The sequence below is a fragment of the Lycium barbarum genome, chromosome 6, assembly GCF_019175385.1.
Source record: "Lycium barbarum isolate Lr01 chromosome 6, ASM1917538v2, whole genome shotgun sequence".
NCBI classification, from domain to species: Eukaryota; Viridiplantae; Streptophyta; class Magnoliopsida; order Solanales; family Solanaceae; genus Lycium; species Lycium barbarum.
In genome coordinates this window covers 108,674,661-108,689,144 of record NC_083342.1, presented here as the reverse complement: position 1 = coordinate 108,689,144, position 14,484 = coordinate 108,674,661, and positions in this window count along the sequence as shown.

Below are 14,484 nucleotides of genomic sequence, written 5' to 3'. Positions count from 1 at the left end.
ATGGAATACAATGAAATGTATCAGAAACTGTTTCGTAAATTAGAAATACATTGAACTATAGCGAAATATACTGAAATAGTACATTGAAATATATAGAAATATACTGAAACAGTACATTGAAATATAATGAAATATACTGAAAATATACAGAAATATACTGAAACACCACAACCACAAACCTTGCAGAACCACCACAACAACTGGAAAAACCCTCCTCCTTCCTCCGCATCCTTTCTTCCGATCCACTATCCTACTTTTCGAGATCTGAGAAAAAGTAAACATAGTTCTACACAGAAAATCGTTTGTAACATAGTTTGAAATCGGATTTATAGCAACATTAACAATGAGGAAGTGTTGTTGCCTCTATAACTAAATCGAGAATTGATGCCGAAATCGGCTTTCATTTTTCCAGCGAATTTCACCTTTAGGAAGACCTTTAAGAAATATTTAAATACACATTTCTTTGATATCAAACAATCACCAGATCTGTGGGCATTAAACTCCAATTATAGATCCAGAAACTTCTAGAAGCTTCGCAGTGCCAATAGAAGAAAAGTTGATACAGCGATTGGAATCGGCTATGACGCGGCTGAAGGCTCTACCAACCGCCGTCTTCCATTCCGGTGGTTCAGCTAGAATAACTCCATTGCTGGTCTTTTTGTTAATGGACTCTGTTCAAACAAAAAGACCCCACAATAAAAGAACTTCAATAAAAGGCCCCACAATTACCCCCAGCTTAATCCAACTGGGGATTTCGAGTTTTTTTTTTCTTTTTCAAAGCAGCAATTTCACAAATAGTTGGTGTGCGTTTTGGGAAAATGGGGTAATCAGACAAGTCCAATGTTGATTTTCGTCAGATCTAATGGGTAATCAAATGCCCCACAATTACTCCAACGGGGGGTTTTAAGTTCAAATGATTCTATGAGTACCGTATTTTCTTTCAAAGGAGCAATTTCACAAATACCGGGTGTGCGTTTCTTGGGAAAATGGGGAAATCAAACAGTATTGAAAGTGGGTTTTTTCCGGATCCAATGGGTAAGGAAAGGGAGAGAGGAGAGAGATTTTTTTTAGGGTTTGGAGAAGATGATAAATCTTAAATGTGTAGTGAGAGAGAATAGAGAGGTACATGTATTTCAAAAATTACTGGACCAGTTATGAAATGTAATTTTGAAAAAATAAAGCTATAAAAATTAAATAAAAAATAAGGTAGTTATTATTCATAAATAAGTCTTAGAGGTAGCTATGACAAGTAAATTTTCCTATATTTATCTACTTTAACTAACAGAGGATATATTTAACTATTAAACTAAAGTAGAGGGGTATATTTGACCATTTTCCCTATATGAAATTTAAACACAAGTAAACGTTGAAATATACTAGTGTTGATTCTTTAATATTTATTTGCTTGAAATATTTTTGTGATCTTTCGTAAATGAGAAAAACATGATCTAGGTAGTCAACCAGAGGTAAAAAGAAATGGAAGGTTTTTTTTTTCTAATAATTATATATCTTTTTTTATTTTCAATTCTGTTTTATGTTGCTTTGAAGACTAATTCAGATTTTTGGTGGGCAAAGACAGAGATTCATTAGTCTAAAAGTATATTATATAAGCGTATAAACTATGTGCAAGTACAAAAAAAGTTGTATGGTTTAACGATCGGACGATTGAATTTGTAGTATGTAACAATCTAACTTCGCTCGTTAGTTGCTACTGTGCCAAAATAAGATTAAATTGGTGCATCAAAATCCATTTATGCACAAAAAAGTGATAAAACAAATAAACTGAGTTATTTTAGCATAACATAATCAGAGATTTGCTTCGTCATTATCGATATTCTTTTTGCATATGTAATTGACGATGGAAAATCCCACTTTGGAGTAAAGTGTAATTGTCTACCACATGCGATATCATTTCAAGACTCGAATTCGATATACCTTCTATTAAGAATAATGAGTACTTACGAATCGATGGTGATCAAATACAGTCAAACCTCTCTATAATTGTCATTCGTTATATCAGCATTTCACTATAACGGCCTGATTTTCTCCAGAACCGATTTTTTATGTTGTATTTTACTTTCCTATAACAACATTCTTTCTAGGGAAAAGGGTTAAATTTACCCTCCAAGTATGGTTTATAGTTTAAATTTGCCCTCCGTCAAAGTTTGGGATCACATTTGCCTCCCTGATAGGATACTTGATAAATTTGCCCTTATATGGATGGAAGTATGACTTGAACTCTACAACACAAAAAAAAAATTAAAAAAAATAGTAGCCACGTCAGATCCATATAGGCTCCACGTCGGATCCCAACCCAATTCTTTTAACCCGTAACTCGTTTCCCCATCCCATTAAATCATACAACCCTAGTTCATTTTATTTTATAGGAAATTCTTATAAATTAATTTAAATTAAATCTCAAATTCTATACTGAAAATAAAGTAGCAGAAAATTTGCAGCAATGGAACAGTATAAAAACTACTAGTAAAGGAAACATAAAAGTAAATCGATACTAAAATTAGCTAAATATATTTGAATTGATGAAAAGAAAGGATAATGACAATGCCTAAATATGCTAAAGCAACATGGATACTCTGCCACAGCAGGCATGAACAGAAAAGACAAAAAGGACCTAAAATGTCCTATTTTGGGAATTAACTGGACCTAAGTGCTAATATTAAACGACAGATTGGGCCTAAAAATTACTAAAGACTAGCTGAATAAATGGAGCTCTAACGACTTTACCTAGTAGGTTTAGGTTCTCACCTTCATTCTCGGACGAAACTATTAACGGCAGAGGCGGTATTTTTAGACATGTTAACGGAGAGCATTTTCGTTCAATTTCGCATAATTTAGGGACATATTGGACCGTTTTCCGTATATTGTATGTCTAACATTACTCCGAAATTTATTGTGACTGGACAATAATAACTCATATTCTAAGATAGTTATAATGAGTGAAAGGCACGACTGAAAGGCACTATCGGAGAAATGGAAATAGAGCTATTAGAATAACTTGTTACAAACAATCTAAGTAAATACAATGCATATCCATCATAGGCTTAAAATTGATATTGCTTGGTTACATTTTGCTTTTTTAAAATTACATCAACTCTGATATTAGATTTCTAAACATTCAGTTACCACACCCAAGAGAAATAGGAATATGATTCGTAAATTGTATCCTAAATAAAAAAGGATTATGATTGTAAAGTAGGGAGTATGTATCTATAAATATGAGTCAATTTAATACAATTCCTGTAATCTCTCACAAATATAAGGAAACTACAGAACAGGGCTACGTCTACCATGTTCATGGCTTATAGCTTGTTTGGCCAAGCTTCTAAAATCAGTTTATTTTAAAAAGTATTTTTTTTAAAAGTACTTTTCAAAAAAGCACTTTTGGCGAAAATCAGTTTGTGTTTGGCCAATTAATTATAAAAGTACTTTTGAACAACAATTAGTGTTTGACCAAGCTTTTAAAAAGTGTTTCTATTTGTATTATTTTCAAAAGTACTTTTAAAAAAAGTGCTTTTGGGCAAAAACAGTTTTTTTTAGCTTCTGAAAAACCGCTTCTGCTACTCCCCAGAAGCACTTATTTTCTTCTAAAAGCTTGGCCAAACACTTTACTTTTTTTCAAATAAGTACTTATTGAAAAAATAAGCACTTTTGGGGGGAAAATAAGCTTGACCAAACATGCTATATTCGGTCGTCCTCCTCCTCCTCGTCTTGGTTTTACCTGTGTCATTCTCCCGCCCTCTTTACCCCACCACCCCTCCTTCACCTACCACTGCTTTACCACCCCCTACTATGGAATACAACCCAACACCACCCACCCCTCCTTCACCACCCCCTACTCCCCCTCCAAAGAAGGACATGCTACCAGCCATTGCTACCTATGCATCCCTTCTGCTCATGCTTTTTGTTTTTATCGTGGCTGGCGTCCATTCATACTTAGAGCTTTACGTTTGGCCGGCCAAAGACGGTTCCAGATTTTAACTTTTTTGGGTTCTATGGACTACTATTTCAAGACAGTTTAGTTTGCGCCATCATTGTTTAATATAACATTCAAAATTTTATGGACAACTATTTCAAGACAGTTTAGTTAGCGCGATCATTGTTTAATAGAACATTAAAAAATTTATGGACCGTAAATTTTAACGCTATCTGCAAAGATCATATGCTATGTGCAGGTTAACCGTAAATGTTAGCTAAAGGAATTCATTTTTGTACCTTTGGTTGGAGAGCTGGAGCAGAATAATCCTAATGTTCCCCTCTACATTGTTGTTGCTGTTTGATGCCAAAAATTATGTATCTTATTTTATTTTCAATTTTGTTTTATATTGCTTTGAAGATTAATTCAGATTCCCGATGGACAAAGGCAGAGACTCATTAGTCTAAAAGTATATTATATATGCGTATAAACTATGTGCAAGTACAAAAAATGTTGCGTGGTTTAACGATCGGACGATTGAATTTGTAGCCTGTAACAATCTAACTTTGCTTGTTACTTGTTAGTTGCTACTGTGCCAAAATAAGATTAAATCGGTGCATTCCAGTTATGTATAAAAAAGTGATAAAACAAATAAACTGAGTTATTTAGCATAACATACTCAGAGTTTAAAACAATAATTTTGAAAGGAAAAAAATTACTCCTTTTTGTAGTTTGCAACATTTCTCATGTTGTTATAATGATCTGCTTCATTAATATGATATCCTTTTTGCGTACGTAATTGGCGATGGAAAATCGCACTTTGGAGTAAGGTGTAATTGTCTACCACATGCGATATCATTTCAAGACTCGAATTCGATTACATTTCATTAAGAATAATGAGTACTTACGACTCGATCACGATCGATGGTCATCAAATACATTTAAACATCTCTATAATTATCATTCGTTATTGCAGCATTTCACTATAACGGCTTGATTTCTCCGGAACCTATTTTTCATGTTATATTTTACTTCTCTGTAACAACATTCTATCTATAACAGCAGTGACATGCATTATAGTGATACACTCTTTGTAAAATTACCTTTAGGCTTAATGCATATGCAGTCCCCTGAACTTGTCCATTTTTTCCATTTTGGCACCTCAACTAAGTGTTGTTCCTATTGAACCCCTAAACTCGTCCTCAAGTGTGTCTATCAAACACAATCTGACTTACATAGTATTCTATCTTCGATGTAGCAACATGCTAATATATATTCTAATTTAATTATGTCATTTTTTTAGCTAAGATTAACAGCAATTGAGAGGAAAAAAAGAGTAAGCTCTTAATTAAGCTGGTAGTGAAAGAGCAGAACCAGCAGAAACCGACACATTCATGACCTAAAGAATAGCTTACCACACGTCTAAAATATTACTTTACCTTCATTACCACAATTTATTTTTTGCTTCTAATAAAAATCACATTTAGAGGGTTTGATAGACACACTTAAGGATGAGCTCAGGGGTTCAATAAGAACAACACTTAGTTGATGTGCTAAAATGGAAAAAGGGGACAAGTTTAGAGGGGCTGCATATGCATTAAGTCTTACCTTTATAACAGTCATACTCAAATATTGTGCAATAATATTTTGTAAAAAATATATTATGTATAAAATAAAATATTAAAATATTTATGGTAATCATCATTAACGTCATGAACGTAGTAAATTTCAAAAGACAGCATATGCAGAAGGTGACAACAAAAGTGTTGATGAAGATCCTCAACCTACTACTATTTGAGATGAGAAAGAAGAGTCAACTGTTAAGTTTTTAGATAACTTTCAAGGGAAAGCTATTGAATTCGCTTTTGCCGGAAGTTTGGACAAATTTTTCGTCAATTCAATCGTTATATTATCAATGAGACACTGGAATTTACGAAACAACCTACAATTATAAACTTAAAATATATAAATTCTCAATTAATTTTAATGCATATGTTCTTTAGATTTTAATTCTTTATCGATACGGTACAACTAGTTATAGATTGTTATTAGTCTTTTAAAATTTTAATTAATGAAATATCAAAATCAATTGAAATTTTAAAATTAGCTATTATATTGTTTTCGTTTATAACATAAAAAGTACATAAAATTAATTGCTTGCCTACTTTTGTTTATAACAGCTAGATGAAATCTAAACATCAAAATGTCAGCATATATACATAACAGCACCTCACTATAACAGCCATGAAATTTCCTGATAAACGCTACCATTATAAAGAGGTTTGACCGTATATAGTGAAAGTACTAATATTACCACATTCTTTCACATTTCGATGGGGCTATTTCCAACCAGACACAATAGGGGAACATATTTAAAAGATATAACAAATACACCAATGCCAACTTAAGTCTAGCACAAAATTTTATTTTGACACATCACCTCTGTGTGATATATATTGCTCAAAATATGAATGGTAAACCCCTTCTTACTTTATAGAGATTTTTTTTTTTAAGAGCATGTGGACCTGACATGCAATAATATATGGAAAATTCCACCTTTACCTATTTATTTCTATTTAAACCGCTCAACGAGGTTGTAACGATCAAAAGAAAAATATCCTGATTGAGCACTAGTTAATTTGTGATTTTCACATCCCTGCAGACAACAACCGCAACAATCACCGGTTTGATCCCCTACCCCCACAAAGTAATTTGATGCCCATAGTAAAATAGCGAATTAAACAAAACCTTACACAAGGGGAATAATGTCGATGACAAGAGTCTTGGTTATGATTGAGAAATCAAGCAACACAGGGAACATATACAAAAAAAAAAAAATATCGTCTATAAATAAGTATTAGGTGAGATATGACCACATAACATAATTGTATCTCATATAATAAAAAGCACTGTAAATAAATAAAAACTGGTAAAAAATATGGATTCAATGCTTGGGCAACTCAGAGAATAAGTGGCAGTATGCATAAAGTCAGGTCCAGGTTAACAAAGACGGATTTGACTCAAAACCAAGAGAATGCGTGGACAGTTCATTCCAGACTCGCATGGAATTTATCCCTTATTTTTTTTTCTCTCTTTCCATTCACTCATGTTTCTTTGGTTTCATCGATTTTATTTCGATCCCACCTTTCTGGTCGCTAACTTCGTTAACCTGCCAGTAGTGGCAGACGTCAACCAAGGAAGAAAAGGGAATTTTTGATAATGAATTTGAAAGAATTAAATGAGGAGTTGTATGTGGTGAGCATCTGTCCCATTTGCTAAAGCTTGAAGAATTTCTAAAGATACATCATTTTCAGGTCCAATACGTTGTTGTATTCTTGCAAATATTTCTCTTTCTAACCAAACAATTACTAAATTTGACATAAATAAAAAGGGTAAAGTCGTTATATATATATATATATATCTTTATCGCATTAGCCAAACACTTATTTCTTTTTGTATGAGTATTTAGGCAGAGAGTATTATACAAAAAACTTAAATAATTACTTCAATTTAAAATACACACTTTACAAACAAAATGTAACACTCTTGTTCATAAATAATTGATTGAACAAGAGTAGCGGGATCATCCAATTGCCTTACCACTTGACGTCAGGTGGTCTTGTCCTCGAGTAAGTGTCCAGTAGGTCACTAGTGATCGGTCATAATAAGATTCACAAATCAATCAATTATGAGAGATCCGGGATTCACTATGGCGGTTACACATTCACTTACGTAACAGTCCTCGACGTGCAAATAGTAATCATCACGGGCTACTGAATACACGAGAAACGCTACTTGGTTAAACTATAAATACATCTCTCTCCCTCACTTGTATCCCATCAAATTTACGTCACTACTACCGATAAGCATTCAGATTGTAATGAGCAAGCTACATTTTCTCTGGTCATTCTGTCAAATGGGGACTCTTAAATAAGAATAGTCTTATTCTTTTTTTGCTTCATTGCTCTTTAATTTACTGTTCTTTGTGGTATTTCATCATATCCTTATACAACTTCATAGTGTCATGAAGTTGACATTAATCATTATAATCTACTTGCCCTTGACCATAAATTTGTCAACTGGGCCAGTTGAAATCAGTGACCGGAACCGGTCCAACCGATTCCCAACCCGGATTCGGATTCCCGGTTTACGGTTACCCGTCTAAGCCGAGTTGGGTATGGTTTCTAAATTTTCTAATCGTCGGACCGATTAACCGGCCGAATTAAATTTTTTATTTTTTTATTTGGGCCAAATATGACTGTTGGCCAACGGACCATTTTGCAAAAATGACCGTTGCAAAAATGCCAATTTTGGCCCCTCACCACTCCCAAACCCCCCCCCCCCCCAAACTTTTATTTTTAACACTTTAACCCCTCCCCCACTCCTATGTAAACCCCTCTTTTATTTTCATCCACACCATTTCTCCCTACAGTTTCTCTCAATTTATAGCTATTTTGCAACAATTAGTCACTTTAAAATTACAATTTCTCTCAATTATACACTATAAAGTTTCCTTCAAGTTTCAGTTTTATATTTTGCAATTATACAAATAAAGTGTTGGTGGAGTTGGAAATTTTGCAACAAGCCAAAGTAGCTTCAAAGCTTTGGTGGATTTGCAATTCTAGCCGCCTTCAATTCAATGTTTGTATTGTTAGAATTTATTTCGGCAATTTGGTACTTTCTTTCCAACTCTATCTTTAATTTTCGCAATTTAATTCTTGCAATTAGATTTTTGCAATTTATTTTCTTGTGATTTATTTGCTTGCGATTTAATTTCTTGCTATTTAATTATGAAGAGACGGGGCTTCTTTGGTGGTAGTAGTAGTAGTGGTAGGGGGAGGGGAAATATGGATGAAACATTTGTGGGTGAAACACCCAGTATATGTTATAACATTAATGAAAATAATCCAATTTTAGATAGCGAAGTAATGCAACACCGATTTGGCCCAACCTTTCATCAAGTTGATGATGATGAAACACAATCACCGGAACATATGATAGGAGATACACAAGCACAACAATCACAAACACAGTCAAAACTCGCTTGTAAGCCAACCTCTAAAGTTTGGAATTATATGACTAAATATAGGGAAAAATAAAGTCACATGTAATATATGTAATAAAACATTTGTGTTCAAGTATAGGAACAATAAGGATGGGGGAACGGGTTCACTATCAAGTCATTTAGCGGCAAAACATAGGGATATTTGGGGAGAGCGAACGGGTTCCGGGGGAATTCAAAAAATAATAGACCCACTTACCGGAAAAACTTTTAGCTGTAACAAGAAGAAAAACCTTGTAAAGATAGCTAAAATGGTAGCTTATGACGCTTTATCATTTTCCTTTCCTTCGAGGCTGGGTTTTGTCACTTATATTCAATGTAGTTATAATCCGATGTTTGAGGATATTCCTAAAAGTACTTGTAGAGCGGATATTATTAATTTATATAAAAAGTATAGATTTTATTTGCGCCATGTACTTAATTCTTTAAATTGTAATGTTTTCCTTACTGTCGCTCTTGGTCTTAGTATTAATAAGTTATATCCTTTTGCTATTACATGTCATTTGATAGATAATAGTTGGGTGATGCAAAAAAGAATTATATGTTTTATATGATGAAGGGAAGGGTCGCTACGATAGTAAATTTTTAGCGAATGAAATAACAACTAATATGAACTTTTTTAACATTTACAAAAAAAACACATTGTATTGCTTTAGATAATGCTTCTAACAACACAAAGACGGTTGGCCTTATAAAAAATGAATTAAACCCTCCATCATAAAATATTTTCCATGTGAGATGTAGTTGTCACATTTTAAACTTGATTGTTAAAGATGGTCTTAAGTTATTTGATGATCCTATTCACAAGGTTAGAAATACAGTTGCTTTTCTTTTTGTAATGCCAATAGGGCTAAAATTAGAGATTTTAAGAGTCAATGTGTGAGTGTTGGTCTTATACCTAAGAAAATTCAAGTTGAAGTTGATACTAGGTGGAACTACACTTACATTATGTTGCAACAAACATATGAATATAGGATTCCCATACAAAATACTCACAACAATCACAATGAAAAGATTAGTGAGTGGTTAAGTAATTTCGATTGGGAAGATGTTGTGGAATGTACTACATTTTTAGAATTTTTTTTTATAATGCTACTCTTGTTTTTTAAGACAATTTTATCCCGCGGTTACCGGAATTGTAGCATACTTAGCCGAAATAACTAGAGTTTTATATGAGTATAGTAAAAAACCGGGTTATCAAGCGGCTATTCATAGTACGAGGGAAAAATTTAAGAAGTATTATTTTTCCATCCCAACTTTATATATATTGGGTTATATTCTAAATCCTTGTCTTAAAACTTGTTATACCGTTGAGTTGGTTAGACAAATTTATCGTTATTTAGATTACTATTGAGGAACTATCTTTATTTGAGGCCGAGAAAGAGGTAGATGTTGAGCTTATTTTTTTTTTTACACATTATTCTAAGTTGGAAGAAAATGCTACACCCGTTGCTCCATGCGCTACTACTTCTACTTCTCAACCTAAAAGGCATTTGGAGAAACATTTCCACTACTCCTTCTAGTAGTAGTGCAAACTTTGATGAACTTCACTTTTATTTGATGCAGCCGGTGGTGGAAATGAGCGACGAAGTGGACGTCTTAGCATGGTGGAAGAAATACAAGGCGAATTATCTGGTACTTGCAAGAATGGATCGGGATATCCTTATTGTTCAAATATCAACCGTGGCCTCGGAAAGTGCATTTAGCCAATGAAGACAACAAATTGGAGATCATAGACACTCCTTATCTGGATTTAGCTTGCAGTACTAGTTTGCATTTGCGATTGGATTAAGATCGGAGCGGTGCAACCTAAGTCTAGCGGCGGTGTAAGGCGAAGACCAAGAGATTGAAGTTTTAATAGCAAGTGAAGAAAACCAAATTGAAGACACGGAAGATATCTTAATGGATGAATATGATATGGCGGACATTAGCCAAATGGTTGAAACAATGTGATTTTATTCTTGTACTACTTAGTTGCAACTCATGTATTATTTGCAAGTTAAAAAAATTACAACTTGCAAATAAATGTTATCCATTGATAAATAAAATATATGGCTCATTGAGCTTTCTTCTATTTACTTGTGTTCATATTCTTACAAGTATTCAAGTTAATATTACTTATATCAAGTTAGAAATATACCTTAGAATATACTTATAATATACATTTGCTTAAATTATAAAATAGAAAGTTATAACTATAACTATATATATATATATAAATATACAATCTTGAATTTTACAATACTTATGAGTTATTAGTAAATATAAAATTTAAGTTATAATACATATAACTTAAACATATATACCTACAATATACTTAGAATATACTTATAATATACGTAAGTTATAAAATAGAAAGTTATTACTTAGAAAAACAACAATCTTGAATTTTATAATACTCATAAGTTGTTAGTAAATATATAAACTTAAGTTATGCAATACATATAACTTAAAAAAACACACACACATTACTACTATATATAAACACCAATGTTGTTTTTTAGTCGTCCTCACAGGGGTGGGACAGTAATTTTGATTGATTTTTTTAATGCAATGAAGTGGCTACACATGACTGCTCAAGTTGTCTTATAGCAGTGGGTCTCAATAGCCAATTTGTTTATCCTCTTTCATTCTTTCCTGGTGAAATTTTCAATAAGCATACCACTTCCTTCACCTTCATCTTTTTTTGTAGATCTACTACTTTTGACCCTTATTTTTTTATCCCTCCGTTTCAAATTATTTATCGTGGTTACTGAAAATAATTGTCTCAAATTATCTATAGCTCACAAGTTCTAGAAAAAATTAATTATATTTCTTTCCTTAGTAGAATTTTATCATTAATGAAGATGACACATAAATAGAGTAAACATTTAATGAAGAGAAATTGTTAGTTAGATATAAATAAAGATAAAATTAGTCAAATATCCCTCCTAATTAATTTCTTAAGAGCTGTGTAAAATTAAAAATCGACAAATAATTTGAGACGGAGAGAGTAGCTTTTACTTTGTTTGTCCTTATACGTTATGGTAAATTTAGGCAATTTTAGAGTCAGTCTTTTTTTTCTAACTGAACCATTTATCAAGCCTCACTATAAGTTAACTATATCTCACGTCATCCATACATGATTTTTTTTAATCGATGTATGTGGTTGTAAAGATCTCTCATAAATCATTTCAAGCATAATTTCAAAAAGAAAATTACTTTATAAGTTTTCTTGAATTATTATTATTATTAATATTCTTATAAAATAATTAAATTTATTTGGAAACATACAATTTGAAATTTTCGTTATTAACTATAATTGTTACTTCTTGTTATTTCACACATGTCTTTTGAAATACTAATGATGTATTATAAATACTGAAAGCAGAAATCATTAACGGGCAATTTCTTATATGCAGAGTAGAATTGAAAATGAAGCCGTTACAAGTCAACATTCAAATTATCTTAAAAACCTCTTGTTGGATTAACCGAGTAATCTTGTTAATCATAAAATATATACGAAGAATTAAATTATTTCTTGAGGTTCATTTTAATGATTAATGAATTTAATATTTTCTTGAATTTCATCTAAATTTAATGTTAGATCATTATATTTAACTAGCACAAACCCTTGCCACATGAAATTTTAAGTGAAAATTACTGTCGCCGTTTCGTATTGTTTGATTTTGTTTAGTTGTTTGCACACATATTAAGAAAGTTACTTCGGAATATTTATTAAGAATGTTATGACTATATTAACCTTTACATATTCTCAAATTTACTTGTAGGAAGTTGCAAAGACTTTTTAGAAAGTTGTTTAAATCATCTATTAGCAAGGGTAACTATACAAAGGAAATATTAACACCTTCTTAATTATTGTTGAAAAAATTAATTATTTTGGAATAAATAAAAACTTCTTAAAATGAAATAAAAAGGGAGGGAAGAAGTTATAAGAGTTTATTTTTATGTACAACTAAAGAATTATATGCTCATAATTTCATAAAATGCCAACACATTTTAAATTTATGATCTTCTCCGTGTTAACTTTTTTTTAAAAACAAAAAAACAAAATCATGTTAGTTTATAAAATATCGAATCACTTGTGTCTTTAATTTGGTATTTGCTAATTCCATACCAAAGTTGCTTCCTTAAAAAGTCTCTGTAAATTATTTTTAAAATTTTTCATCTAGTGTCCGGTATCCGCTTTGGAGCCCAACTAATCCGGATTCACACCGTAATATCTTCATTTTGCGGATAAAGCACTCCCTGCTGAAACGACTCTATGCCAAGAGCTTAAACTCTAGACCTCTTGTTAAGAATAAATGAATACTTACCATTTCATCACAACCTTTAAGGATAAAAATTATGTAACTAATAAATTTTAATAATTGTGAAGACTTATTAGCAAGACATATTTAACGTGCCACTACATTAAATTAATTATAATAGAAAAGTATGACAAAAATTACACTTCTTTTAATTAAAATTACATTTTTTTGTGTGGATTGCCCTTCAAAAGCACTGGTCTCCTCAAATTGGTGGTATTTAATTTTTGTCTTTCGCCTAATACCCCAAGGTTCTGGCTTCGAACCCTAGCTTAGTAAAAACAAAGAAAGAATTTCGCAAGACAGAGTTTCATGCAAAATCCTGTCTGCATGCAAAACTCTGCCTGAGGCCTAACTTTGCTACAAAACTCTGTGTTTTTTTTTTTCTACTGAACCGGGATTCGAACCCTAAACCTCATGGTATTAGGCGAAGGGCAAAAATTAAAGACCACCAATTTGACGGGCAAAAATTAAAAATCAATGCCTTTGAAGGGTAATCGTGCAAATGACCCTTAAAGTTACTACTCTTACCTCATGAGTTTGGGCCCGGGCTTAGCACGGGCCTTCTGCAACTAGTATATATATATACGCGCACACACACACACTTAGAATACATACATAACATATATAAATATACTTAAGTTAAAAATATACTTGAAAATAAAAAGTTATTAATAATATAAAATAAAATAATAATAATAAGATATACATATATATATATATATATATATATATATATATATATATATATATATATATATATATATATATATATATATATATATATATATATATATATATATATATATATATATATATATATATATATATAACCGGCCGGTTACAGTTCTAATAATTTCAACCGGATAACCGGCCCCGGTTAACAGACAACCGGTAGCCATGGCTGATTTTTTTAACCGGCAACCGGCAGGTTGGGCCAACCTGTGCCGAAACCAGGCCGGATTACCCGGTTGACAGGTTTACTTGACCCTAAATACAAATTCAATTGTTAACTAAACTAACTAATCAACATTACATATTTACAAAATATCCAATCCTTTTAAATTAAGTAGTATGTTGATGTTGTGGTATTAGTAACTTTTATTAGAAGGGCTTTTTTCTTCTTTTATACAAATTTCTTCTAACAATCGACGCGTCGTGAAATGCAGAAAAATAGATAC